General features: G+C 50.4%; 2 protein-coding genes and 1 pseudogene across 6 annotated transcripts in view; all 3 read left to right on the top strand.

The window, feature by feature from the left end:
* Positions 1-13183, top strand: part of LOC101936446 (UDP-glucuronosyltransferase 1A1-like) — an 87975-nt gene that overhangs the window by 23550 nt on the left and 51242 nt on the right. The window lies entirely within an intron of this gene.
* LOC135974186 (UDP-glucuronosyltransferase 1-6-like) overlaps positions 1-13183 on the top strand; it is a 37427-nt gene that overhangs the window by 21915 nt on the left and 2329 nt on the right. Inside the window, exon 1 of one of the 3 annotated variants that reach the window (XR_010591400.1) lies at positions 10527-10664. The exons of the other annotated variants lie outside the window; for them this stretch is intronic. The gene's annotated coding sequence lies outside the window, so the exon portion shown is untranslated. Of the gene's footprint in view, positions 1-10526; positions 10665-13183 lie in introns of those variants that run through there. 3 annotated transcript variants of the gene reach the window in all.
* On the top strand, positions 4258-5580 carry LOC135974187 (UDP-glucuronosyltransferase 1-6-like; annotated as a pseudogene).

The raw sequence follows: 13183 nt of genomic DNA, 5'->3' as shown, positions 1-13183 counted from the left end.
GCTCTTGTCCAACGAATGTGGTGAAGAAATACTATCTTCTCCCTCTCATCTCAGGGTGAGTCCCCCACCCCACCCCCAGAAAAGAAAAAGACGATAGCGACCCTCTGTACGGTGGGGTGAGGTGCTGCACGCCAACCACCAAGCCTCATGGTGCGACCCAAACCCTCAGGATTCCAACGCTGCCCATCCTGTGACGGGCCAATCCCCATCAAGAACAGACAGAGATGCTATCTTCTCTGCCCTGGGGAGAGCCACATCCTGGCTAAGTGCTCTGTGCCAAAGCCTTTTCTTCCAGGATCTGCCAGTCCAGTGATGCTTGGCTCAACTATATCTGCTTGAGCAATCCAGTCATTTTACTTTAGACCCAGAGGTGGCCATTATGATCAGAGTGAGGCCCAATAGACCAGCATCGGCCAGCACTCCCTCAAGTATACATCACACCCGGGACCAGGCAGCGGAAAGAAGGTGAAAAGGACATGACAGAATTGACACCAGGGACTTTGATGCTGGTCGATGCCAAGTCCTAGTGCACTGAGGACGTTCATAGCAGCTGTAAAGTCCTTGGTGCAGTAGGTCTTGGCATCGACAGCCCCAGGCTTTTACCAGCTTTCCTGACACCAGCGCCCCACCCAGTAAAGCCACACCTATGGCAATGCACAAAGGGGACTGTGAGGAATTGCACTCACTACCGTAGTGTCTGCTGGCATCAGGTCAGGGGGTTGCAGGAGTTTTCACCTCTAGTGCCCTCTCTTGGTTACCTTTTTGGTCCTACAGTGACCTGATTCTGTTTGACTCAGTCCTCCAGCTAAGTGCCATCCAGTCCAGGCCCCATCTGGGGTGACAGAAGTAAAACTAAATGTCCATAAATGTTACAGCACAAAAGATCCTTCTGTCTCCTCCTGGGCTATTCCTCGGCCTGTCCGTTGGGCTCAGTCTTAGCCTCACCCTGCACTCAGTAGTGCTTACATCAGGCTTGTTCACCCCTTCCTGGTAGGAGAACCCAGGCCCACCATCAGCTCTGGACTCCAACCCAGGGACCAGAGATGACCCGTGCCTGCCGATAATGGGGGGGTAGAGTAAGGGCAGCCGGCTTCAGCAGTGTTACTGAGCATGCTCAGTACTAGCCAAGCAGCAAATCTGGGGAGGGAGGGAAGGGGGGGAGAGGCACACAACCCCACATGCCGTCCCCACACGTTGTTTCTGCCAGGGACCATATGTTTAACAGCTAGGATCTGCTCCTTCAGACATGATACTCCGTCTAGCCTGTGCTTAACACAGCCTCTCCGCTGGTTCCCAGGCCTCTGGCTTCTCCTGAGCTCCTCCTTTCTCAGCGGGAACACCGACCACTCAGGACTGCCTCCCTGTGCTTCACCCCTCTCCAGGGCTCACTACTGGGATTAATTCCAGCCCTGTGGCATTCTTCAGACTGCCTCCCTCACTCGGGGCTTTCCTGGAGCACTCCCTACCTCCACTCCTCTGGGTCTTTTCTCACTGGATTTTCCTTCCTCTTTGTATTGTCTTTCCTGACCCTTTCATAGCTGGAGGCACTACATTATAATTAAGTTGCCAGATCAGAACCAGCTGAAGGCCAGGTGCTTGGTCAATGGTAAGGCCGGCTGACTCCCCTCAATGGGCCAGCCAGCTTGTGACAGGTACAGCTATCTTGATCCAAAGAATTCTCTCATTGCTGGATGAGGCATTGACCCCAGCCTCACTCCAATGATTTAAAGCCAGACATTCTGTCCTGAATCACGAGGACCCTGGCATTGTGACTACATTCATATGGGAAAATTTCCTAAAGCTTTTTAACATTCTGAGTGTGATGGTGCTGTCTAGGATCTTCCTCCCCCTTAATGAAGGGATCCTGGAACTAGTGCCAGCCACTCTTCTTCTCACCTCCAAGTGAGTGGAGAAAAGGCATTAAGTGTTCCCAAAGGGCTTTCAGTACTTCTACACCCACCCAAACCATGTTTGTGGTTGTTTCTGCAATACTAGAAAAATCAAAAGGGCCTTGTGGCTGCATGACATATTCATGACATATTCATCAGCTTTGCTGCAGCTTTGAGTGGCAACCTAGCAGGCAATGTTCAACAGCAGGCTGGACTTGATGAACTTCTCAAGGTCCCTGGCTTCTCTACATATCTATGACTCTAGGAAATACAGTTACCTTGTATGGGAGAGGATCTCTCCCTTTTAGGAGTCCCACAGGACAGCAGGGATTAAATGAAGGTGATCATTAAGGAGAGACAGAGAGGTGCGAGAACACTGCTGAAGGCGGGCATGGAAACATCTGCAGCAGTGATTGCCTCAGGCATCACAATAAGATGGGCCTCATGGTTCTGAGCATTGCTCACAACTTGGGAAGTACAGACCGCAGTAGGATACCTTTCAAGAGAATGGAGCTCTTGAGCCAGAGGACAGACAAAGTGCTCCCACTGCCCCCCAAGGACTCAAGCAGTCCCTGAGAATTTACACACCAGGTCCTGACAGAAAATGGTACAAGTATCAGTCTCACCAAAAGGATCTCTAAGTGCTTTGCAAACTCCATAGCAATATATGTGCAAGATTCACTTTGCCTACCAGTTCAGTGCAGCCACTATGATGGAGCATGGAAGCGATTTAACAGCATACAAGAACATCACAAACCAGTTTGGGGCAGAAAATGAAAGTCTATTGTTAGACTATTGTTACCACAAAGGGGAATTTAAAGTGAGCAGAACATAATAAGCTCAAATGGGATTTTGCAAAAATACAGACTTTAATGGCTAGGGCTGGCCAGGCCCTTGGCTATACATCACAATGAAACGATGGCACTAATAGCAGCACAGCGGTCGCATGCTAGGACACTGGTGCAGGCTCACAAAGATAAGTAGCTGTGGAAGAGTCTACTCAGAGCAGGTGCACCCCCCCGTGGCAGGGCATGCTGTAGCTGCTCTCCTCCTCCGGTATTCCCTCCTGACAGCAGCTCTGGCTCTGCCCCTTCCTGTGACTTGGTCCTTCAGCCAGGCCACTTTTAGTCTTGCCCCATCTGGGGAAACTTGAGTCCAGCATGGCACTAGAGTGGCAGCATCACACCGGAGGTTCAGCCGAACGTCAGGCTTTGTGGGCCTACCAGCCCTCGGCGCTGGGGTCCTCATGTCCCCATCTTAGGTGGGTCAGTAGGGGAAGGCAGGCCTGCCCTCTGCTTTGGGTTGCAGCCCAGGGGCCCTGTATGAAGCAAGTGAGGTCTGTTTGTTCAGAATCTCTGCTGCATCCCCAGCTGCTGCCTACCATGACCTGCAGCTAGGCCTTCCTCACAGTGTGAGGAAGTTAGGAAACTAGTTATGAGGAACCAAAGTCACAAAAATTCCCTCACCAGGCTGACCTTCCCAAGGTGGCTCCAGCCCTTAGGAGTCTCCTGTTAGGTTCCAGCCTCAGCTGGGCCTTCCTTCCAGGCAGCTTCAAGGCAACCTCTGGTGAGGCCCTGGCCCCAGCAAGGCCTTCCTTCCCGGGAGTAGCTCAAGAGGGCCTCTCCCTCTCCCAGTCAGCCACCGCTGAGCTGGGGTTTTCCTCTACTATCTCCTCCCTCCTGGCTTGTCACCTTGTACAGGTGTTAGGGGTGGGGCTGATCAGGCCCACAGGATCTCAGTAAGCCCCTCTCAATCAGCATGGGGTCTGTGTACCCCGTCACAGTGGCACATACTGAATTACCAACATCTCTTCCTTCAGTAACCTGGGCATTCTTTGGAGCTTCCCTTTTCTAATATTGACATGATCAGCTTGTGCGAGTTGATGAGATAACAGCCTGGGCAGGAAAGATTTTACCTTGATGTGGCTATTAAATGTCATGTGTGGGCAGTATAGTTCCTACGGTGTCCACATCCTGAATATGATTGGCACTCTATTAGTCTCATTAATAGTCTGTCACTCCCAGTGGAGATGCCAAGGAATGAAAGGGCATGAAGACTGGCCTGGCCTCTAATACCTGAGGCATAGTACAAGGCAAATGCAATTGTGTTGTGTGTAGCCTTGTGGCTGTATTAGTATTTGCCCTGGCCAACAGACAATCAGAAAAGGAGCTTAGTAACACAACAGAGGATGCTGATGTCCTACACAATTCCTGTTACAAAGTGGACAATTCTTTATGAAGGACAGAAGAATCTAGCAATCCAACCCAATTCAAAATCTCCACTGTTTGAAGACAGCAATTGCTGCCAACACAGGGTCATTAGGGTTTTTTTGCATCACACTGGCACAAACCCAGATCACTACTTTTGCTGATCTAGTCTATGAATGACCAACAACAACAAAGACACCTCTGGGTGATGCAATGTGCTGACTCACACTGACTGGCACAGATTGGGACCAGAGGTCAGAAGTCGCCTATGCAATTCAGTGTAGAGAAATGGACATTAAGTTAATGAGTAAAACAAAGATAGGTTCCTTGAATGGGACTGGTACTGGTAAATCCAAAGGTAGAATAATTCCACTAGAGGTGGCAAGTTTTTGTTGTGCTACCTTAGTAGAGATTAAAAATATGTGAGTAAATTCAAATAAGGTTGCAAGCAGTGTAAACTCTGAGTTGTGTTAGTTTAGCTATAAAAAGAAGTTTGCAACATCTGTAGAGACAAAGCATCCTCTTCCAGCTTTGAGATGGCTCCATTGTTTCCCACTTTTTACTCATTTGCTGCAGGGATTTTTCTTTTCTTGGGGTTTGTGGAAGGTGGGCGGCTGTTGGTGATACCTCAAGAAGGAAGTCACTGGCTCAGCATGCGTGCATAGTGGAGAAGCTCAGTGAGAAAGGGCATGAAATAGTAGTGCTTGCTCCCGAAGTCAAAAGGAAAATGTATGCTGTGCCTTACACCCAGGAAGAGATAGGCCGTCATCTTCATTTGTTTACTAACCAGCCCTTTGATGAGGTCTCTTTCCCTACTATGATCATAGAAGCATACAGCAGCGTCATGTTTGTACTGGATTTGTTCTTCTACAACTGTGACAGCCAGAAATCATACAATACTTGGAAGAGAGTAAATTTGATGCACTCTTCACAGATCCAGCTTTGCCATGTGGGGTGATCCTGGCAGAATATCTGTCCATCCCTTCCATGTACTTCTTTCGTGGATTTCCATGCAGTTTAGAGCATGCAATCTGTAAATCTTCAAACCCTGTTCCCTATGTCCCAAGATGTTATACCAGCTACACAGACCACATTACTTGTTCCCAGTGAGTGGTAAACCTACTGGTTAGCTCTTTAGAGACACCATTGTTTAAGGATTTGCATACCAAATACCAAGACATTGCTTCAAAGTTTCTCCAGAGAGATGTGCACTTACCAACATTTTACAGAAATGGCTCCATATGGCTACTGAGATACGACTTTGTATTTAAGTATCCCAGACCACTGATGCCCAACATGGTCTTCATCGAAAACATAAACTGTGAGGAGGGAAGAACCTATCTCTGGTATGTCCAGTGATTCTGTTTTGTGTTTGCACTTTCATTTTGATATTTTTTCTGTGGAAAAAGCTGTAGATGAGCAATGGGCATTATAGCTCATTATAATGTGCCTAATTTACACACCCTCCTCACTGGCTCTCCACACAAAATACAAAATAGGATGCTGCCTGCATTGAATGTGAATCATACTCCAAATGATTTTCTCTTGCTAGTGACAAACTGTATTGCCTTAACATAAATTAAAAGTCTAAGCAATATTACCAAACAAAGATCCATAATTCAAGCTTTATTAAAAAGTAGAAAGAACAGGAGTACTTCGGATGCAGAAGGATGGGCTGTAGTCCACGAAAGCTTATGCTCTAATAAATTTGTTAGTCTCTAAGGTGCCACAAGTACTCCTGTTCTTTTTGCGGATACAGACTAACACGGCTGCTACTCTGAAACCTATTAAAAAGTAGGTGAGCTAAAGTTCGCTGTTGTGCAGAAGTGTAAATCTGGACATTAACTGGTCATAGATTTTCTCTGTTGTAAATTAAACCAGACTTTGTAACTGACATTTGTAATTTTCAAAAAGGAATGTGCTCAAAGAAAGTGAAAGTCCACAGCTGTCTGGAATGTTGTGTCGGCAGAAGTGGTGGGTCAACCCTTCCACCTGCCCCAGTGAGACCATTTCCTCCACCTCCTGATCGAATTTGTACCATTGTCATTCCTTCTCCTCCTCCTCAACCTCTCACTCTGCACCAGTTCCTTTCCCTCACAATGCAGGTCTGCTTTGATCCGCCCCATCATAAGAAACTCCCCTTGAATCCAGCTCCATCCTCAGCTGTTACTCCACCGCCTTTATTTCTTTCACAGGGTGAAGTTCCTTTCTTCCAGTTTAACTTAAACACTCTCCAACCACTCCACTGAAACTGCTCTCTCTAAAGTCGCTAGTGGCTTCTTCCAAGACAGATCCCTGGGCTTTCACCTCATCCTTAGCCTCCTTGAGCTCTCAGCTGCTTTCTGTCTCTGTTGATCACACTTTCTTTCTTGAAGCTTTTTTCTCTGCAACTCTGTCTCCTTGTTCTTGTGTGAGACGGTGTCCGTGTGTATCCCAGTGTGAGATTGTAGGGTGTTAGAACAGCAGGGTCTGTTGGAGCTGATCAGGCTCATGCTCCCAAGCAAGGACATAAGGGACAGTCCTGTCCTTCCCCGAGTTCCCTCTTACTGTCAGGGCAGTGAGAAGGAATCCAGACAGTGTCTGACCTGCTGCTTTCTTCCAAGACCTGATCGGCTTCCTCTTCTAGGGGTGAGGTGCATCACTCCACCCACCAAGCCTTGTGGCAGAATCCAAACCCACAGGATTCAAACACTGCCCATCTTGTGATGGGCCGATCCCCATCAGGAACTTACAGAGACACTTTTTTCTCTGCCTAGGGGAGAGCCACATCCTGGCTAAGTGCTTTGTGTCCAAGCCTTTTCTTCCAGGATCTGCAAGTCCAGGGACACCTGGCTTAAAATACATCCTCTACAGTAATCCATGCAGTTCACTTCAGACCTAGAGGTGACCATTATGACCAGAGCAGAGCTGGAGAGATCAGCATCAGCCAACACATCCCACCCAAGGATCAGGCAAAGAAAGATGCAGAGGACATGACAGAGTTGTGACTGGGGACTTCGACTCTGACCACCTCAACAGTCATGAAGTCTGTGATGCACAAGATCTCAAAATCCCCGGGTGGAAGCTCCAGAACCTGTGTAAAAGTGGGGGGGCCACTTCCTACTGCCAAGCCCCTTGTGCTGCTTCCCTCTAGCCTGTGCTTAACACAGCCTCTCCTCTGGTTCCCAGGCCTCTGGCTTCTCCCGAGCTCCTCCCAGCTCCTCCTTTCTCAGCGGGAATGCTGACTGCTCAGGACTGCCTCCCTATGCTTCACCCCTCTCCAGGGCTCACTACTGGGATTAATTCCAGCCCTGTGGCCTTCTTCAGACTGCCTTCCTCAGGACCTTCCACACTACAGTCCCTGGCAATTTACACACCAGGTCCCGACAGAAAATGGTACACTACTGCCTCACCAAAGGAAGAGGACACCAACTGAGTGCCAAGACAGAGAGCCAGAGAACATACTCCTGCCTGGGACCTCAGCATCCTTCTCCTGAGGCTCATGGAACGTCCATTAGAACCTCTCTCAGACTGCTCCTTACACCACCTCCCTGGGATGACAGTCATCCTAGCGGCTATGATGTCATCCTGAAGAGCGAGTGAGCACTTGGCACTTATGGCTGTACCCCACATAAGTCATTCGTAGGGACACGGTGGTCCCAGAATTTCATCTAACACAATCATGCAACCTGACTGTCTTCTTCTCAAAGCCACACTCAACACTGGGAGAAAAGGAGTTGCACACATTGAATGTATCCAGGACTTTGCTTTATTATATTAACAAGATGAAGACATTCACAATGTGACCCTGTCTGTATATAGCCACAGCCAGGCCATCTCCTCCCAGAGATGGAGAACACAGTGTATCTCGCTGCAGTATCAGCTGCCTGGCATACCTCTCCTACTGAACATCAAGGCTCCTTCCACCAAAGCACAAGCACCATCCTCTGCCTGCTTCAGAAATGTGCTAATATCAGAGATCTGCAAGGCAGCAACATGGAGTAACTCATGGGCCTTTGTCAAGCACTGTGCCTTAGACTTAGCTGCTAGGTCAGATGCCAAGCTCAGGAGAGCAGTACTACAATCACTGTTCGACTGATGCAGCTGAAATGCCTCAGTTCCACCTAGGGTGACGAGATAGCAAGGGTGAAAAATCGGGATGGAGTGTATGTGTGTGTAATAGCCACTTATATAAGACAAAGCCCCAAATATTGGGACTGTCCTTATAAAATTGGTCACCCTAGTTCCACCCTCCTGAGGGGATACTGCATATCAGTCACCTGTGAGTCCCAATGAGCTTGATCACTGGCCACCTCCTCTTCTCCTGTCCTGTACACCAGGGATGGGCAAACTTTTTTGTCCCAAGGGCCACATCTGGGAATAGCAATTGTATGGTGGGCTATGAAAGCTCACAAAATTGGGGTTGGAGGGGTGGGAGGGGGTGAGGGCTCTGGATGGGGGTGCGGGCTCCAGGGTGGGGCCAGAAATGAGGAGTTCAGGGTGCAGGAGGGGGCTCCGGGCTGGGGGGTGGGGTGCAGGGCGGGGGGGAGGGCTCCAGCTGGGGGGTGCGGGGTCTGGGGTGGGGCTGGGGATAAGGAGTTTGGGGTGTTGGAGGGTGCTCTGGGCTGGGACCAAGGAGTTCGGAGGGTGGGAGAGGGATCAGGGCTAGGGTAGGGGGTTGGGATGCAGGAAGGGGTGCAGGCTCCGGCTGGGGGTGCAGGCTCTGGGGTGGGGCTGGGGATGAGGGGTTTGGTGCTGCAGGAGGGTGCTGCAGGCTGGGACTGAGGGGTTTGGAGGGCGGGAGGGGAATCAGGGCTGGGGCAGGGGGTTGGGGTGTGGGGTGAGGCTCAGGGGTGCAGGCTCCGGGCGGTGCTTACCTCAAGCAGCTCCCGGAAGCAGCGGCATGTCTCTTCTCTGGCTCCTACGCGGAGGCGCGGCCAGGCGGCTCTGCACGCTGCCCTGTCTGCAGGCATCTCCCCTGCAGCTCCCATTGGCCAAGGTTCCCTGCCAATGGGAGCTGTGGGGGCGGTGCTTGGGGTGGGGGCAGTGTGCAGAGTGGAGCCTCCTGGGTGCCCCTATATGTAGGAGCCCAAGGGGGGCCATGGCGTGGCTTCTGGGAGCTGCATGGAACAGCCCCCGACCCTACTCCCTGGCTGGAGCACCGGAGCGTTGAAGCATTGGAGGGGGGCCATGGCGCGGCTTCTGGGAGCCGTGTGGAGCAGCCCCTGAACTTGCTTCCCAGCTGGAGCACCGGAGCGGGGCAAGCCCCAGATCCCACTACCCAGCAGGAGCTCAAGGGCTGGATTAAAACAGCTGGTGGGCCAGATCCGGCCCATGGGCTGTAGTTTGCCCACCCCTGCTCTACACCCTTTCTTTGGGTGACTGTATCTACTTAAAGAACAGGAGTACTTGTGGCACCTTAGAGATGCATCCGAAGAAGTGGGCTCTAGTCCACGAAAGCTTATGCTCTAATAAATTTGTTAGTCTCTAAGGTACCACAAGTACTCCTGTTCTTTTTGCGGATACAGACTAACACGGCTGCTACTCTGAAACCTGTATCTACTTACTTGGCTTTAATTAACAGTTATACATCGTTAATTAAAAATCTGTCTGTCTACTCCTGACCTGTCCCCCTCCATCCAATCCCACATCTCAGCCTGTCTCTCTGCGTCTCAGTGAGGTCTCACCATCAGCTTAACCTTAGCATGGTTAAAACCAAGCTGCTCTGTTCCACCCCTTGAAGCATTCCCCTCTTCCACTCTCACTGGTAGCAACATGACAATCCTCTCAGATTAGTCCCCTCTCTAGAACCACACATCCAGGTCATGCTAAATCATGCTGTTGCTGCTTCTTCAGCATCTCTGAGATTCAGCCCTTTCTTTCTACCCACACCACTAAAAATCACATCCAGGGCCTCATTACCTCCCGTCTGGCTACTGGATTCTCCTCCTGCTCTGCTCTTCCTGAAACCTAAGTCACCCCATGCAGGTCCACACAAAAAGCTGTTGCCCATCATTTTTGAGCAGGTCACCTCACTCAAGGAGTCCTTTCACTGACTCCCTCTTCACCATATCAGATACAAGCACCTTGCCTTCACCTTTAAGGGCCTTCACAACTTATCCTCTTCCTAGGTCTCGGCATTTGTATTTACTGTGTCTTCTTTCCATCAGCAGTGCCAGTCTCAATCATGCCTTTGTGCGCTTCTTTCACAAGCACGTTCATGCTTTCGCAATTGCTGCCCCTCATGGCTGGAGCCATTAAAGTGATGAAGCAAATACAAATAGTAGAGGCAGTGACCTGGTGGAGGAATCACCCAGGCAGGTGATGGTACATATGCTGATTTGGAATGACTGAGATAAAGTCAGAGCAGGGGAAAGGTCAGTGCGGTTATGCAATTCAGACAAAGCACTGTGGATAGGGACAAAAAACAAGCAGAGGGGAAATACAGATAACGCTGCAGAGTGGAGAAGCTTTATTTTGGGCACAAGTCAGAGGACTGAAAAAGCTTTAAATCTCACATGCGAAAAGCCAGTTGTGTTTCAGCTTTTGGCAATCAAATGTTGGTTTCAAGCATCTCTTTGGCAGAAAGGTAAGCGACACAGGATAAATATTTAGGGTATGTCTACACTACGAAATTAGGTCGAATTTATAGAAGCTGGTTTTATAGAAATCGGTTGTATACAGCCGATTGTGTGTGTCCCCACATAAAATGCTCTAAGTGCATGAAGTCGGCGGACCGCGTCCACAGTACCGAAGCTAGCATCGACTTCCGGAGCGTTGCACTGTGGGTAGCTATCCCACAGTTCCTGCAGTCTCCGCCGCCCATTGGAATTCTGGGTTGAGATCCCAATGCCTGAATGATGCAAAACAGTGTCGCGGGGGGTTCTGGGTACATGTTGTCAGGCACCTCCCCCTCCATCAGAGCAACGGCAGATAATCGATTCGCGCCTTTTTACCTGGGTTACTTGTGCAGACAACATACCATGCCAAGCATGGAGCCCGCTCAGCTCAGCTCACTGTCAACATATATCTTCTGGGTGCCGGCAGACGTGGTACTGCATTGCTACACAGCAGCAGCTAATTGCCTTTTGGCAGTAGACGGTGCAGTATGACTGGTAGCCTTCATCAGCGATCTGGGTGCTGGCAGACGTGGGGCTGGCAGACGTGGGGCTGCATTGCACACAACAGCAGCCCCTTGCCTTTTGGTAGAAGATGGTATATTACGACTGGTATCCGTCGTCGTTGTACTGCAGTGGCTGTCAATCATGGGCACCTGGGCAGTCTCGATGATGATGGCTATCAGTCGTAGTATGCTATTTTCTGCCAAGCGCCCAGTATTTTCTGCCAAGCACCCAGAAGATGCCGAGGGCTATCAGTCATGCTGCACCGTCGTCTGCCAGCTTAAGATGTAAAAAATAGATTTGTTCTGTATTCATTTGCTTCCCCCTCCCTCCGTGAAATCAATGGCCTGCTAAACCCAGGGTTTTGAGTTTAATCTTTGCGGGGGGGACACATTCTGTGTGAGAGTTGTTTGTGTTTCTCCTTGATGCACAGCCACCTTTCTTGATTTTAATTCCCTGTACCTGTCTGCCATGTCATCACTCGGCCCTCCCTCCCTCCTTCCCCTGGTCCGTCAGATACTAGTTTCGCACCTTTTTTCAGACCAGGCGCCATAGCTAGCACTGGGATCATGGAGCCCGCTCAGATCACCCCGGCAATTATGAGCACTATGAACACCACGCGCATTGTCCTGGAGTATATGCAGAGCCAGGACATGCCAAAGCAAAACCAGGACCAGCCGAGGAGGCGATTGCAGCGCGGCGACGAGAGTGATGAGGAAATTGACATGGACATAGACCTCTCACAAGGCACAGGCCCCAGCAATGTGGAAATCATGGTGTTACTGGGGCAGGTTCATGCCGTGGAACACTGATTCTGGGCCCGGGAAACAAGCACAGACTGGTGGGACCGCATCGTGTTGCAGGTGTGGGACGATTCCCAGTGGCTGCGAAACTTTCACATGCGTAAGGGCACTTTCATGGAACTTTGTGACTTGCTTTCCCCTGCCCTGAAGCACCAGAATACCAGGATGAGAGCAGCCCTCACAGTTGAGAAGCAAGTGGCGATAGCCCTGTGGAAGCTTGCAATGCCAGACAGCTACCGGTCAGTCGGGAATCAATTTGGAGTGGGCAAATCTACTGTGGGGGCTGCTGTGTTCCAAGTTGCCAGGGCAATGAAAGACCTGGTGATATCAAGGGTAGTGACTCTGGGAAACGTGCAGGCCATAGTGGATGGCTTTGCTGCAATGGGATTCCCAAACTGTGGAGGGGCCATAGATGGAACCCATATTCCTATCTTGGCACCGGAGCACCAAGCCACCGAGTACATAAACTGCAAGGGGTACTTTTCAGTGCTGCTGCAAGCCCTGGTGGATCACAAGGGACGTTTCACCAACATCAATGTGGGATGGCCGGGAAAGGTACATGATGCTCGTGTCTTCAGGCACTCTGGTCTGTTTCGAAAGCTGGAGGAAGGGACTTTCTTCCCGGACCAGAAAATAACCGTTGGGGATGTTGAAATGCCTATCGTGATCCTTGGGTACCCAGCCTACCCCTTAATGCCATGGCTCATGAAGCCGTACACAGGCAGCCTGGACAGGAGTCAGGACCTGTTCAACTACAGGCTAAGCAAGTGCCAAATGGTGGTGGAATGTGCATTTGGACGTTTAAAAGCGCGCTGGCGCAGGTTACTGACTCGCTCAGACCTCAGCGAAAAGAATATCCCCATTGTTATTGCTGCTTGCTGTGCGCTCCACAATATCTGTGAGAGTAAGGGGGAGACATTTATGGTGGGGTGGGAGGTTAAGGCAAATCGCCTGGCCGCTGATTACATGCAGCCAGACACCAGGGCGGTTAGAGGAGCACAGCAGGGCGCGGTGCGCATCAGAGAAACTTTGAAAACGAGTTTTGTGACTGGCCAGGCTACAGTGTGAAACTTCTGTTTGTTTCTCCTTGATGAACCCTCCGCCCCCCCGCCCCCACCCGGTTCACTCTACTTCCCTGTAAACCAACCACACCACCTTCCCCTCCCCACTTCGAGCACCGCTTG

This window comes from Chrysemys picta, chromosome 11, assembly GCF_011386835.1.
Source record: "Chrysemys picta bellii isolate R12L10 chromosome 11, ASM1138683v2, whole genome shotgun sequence".
Classification (NCBI taxonomy): domain Eukaryota; kingdom Metazoa; phylum Chordata; order Testudines; family Emydidae; genus Chrysemys; species Chrysemys picta.
This window is presented reverse-complemented; position numbering and strand designations above follow the sequence as displayed.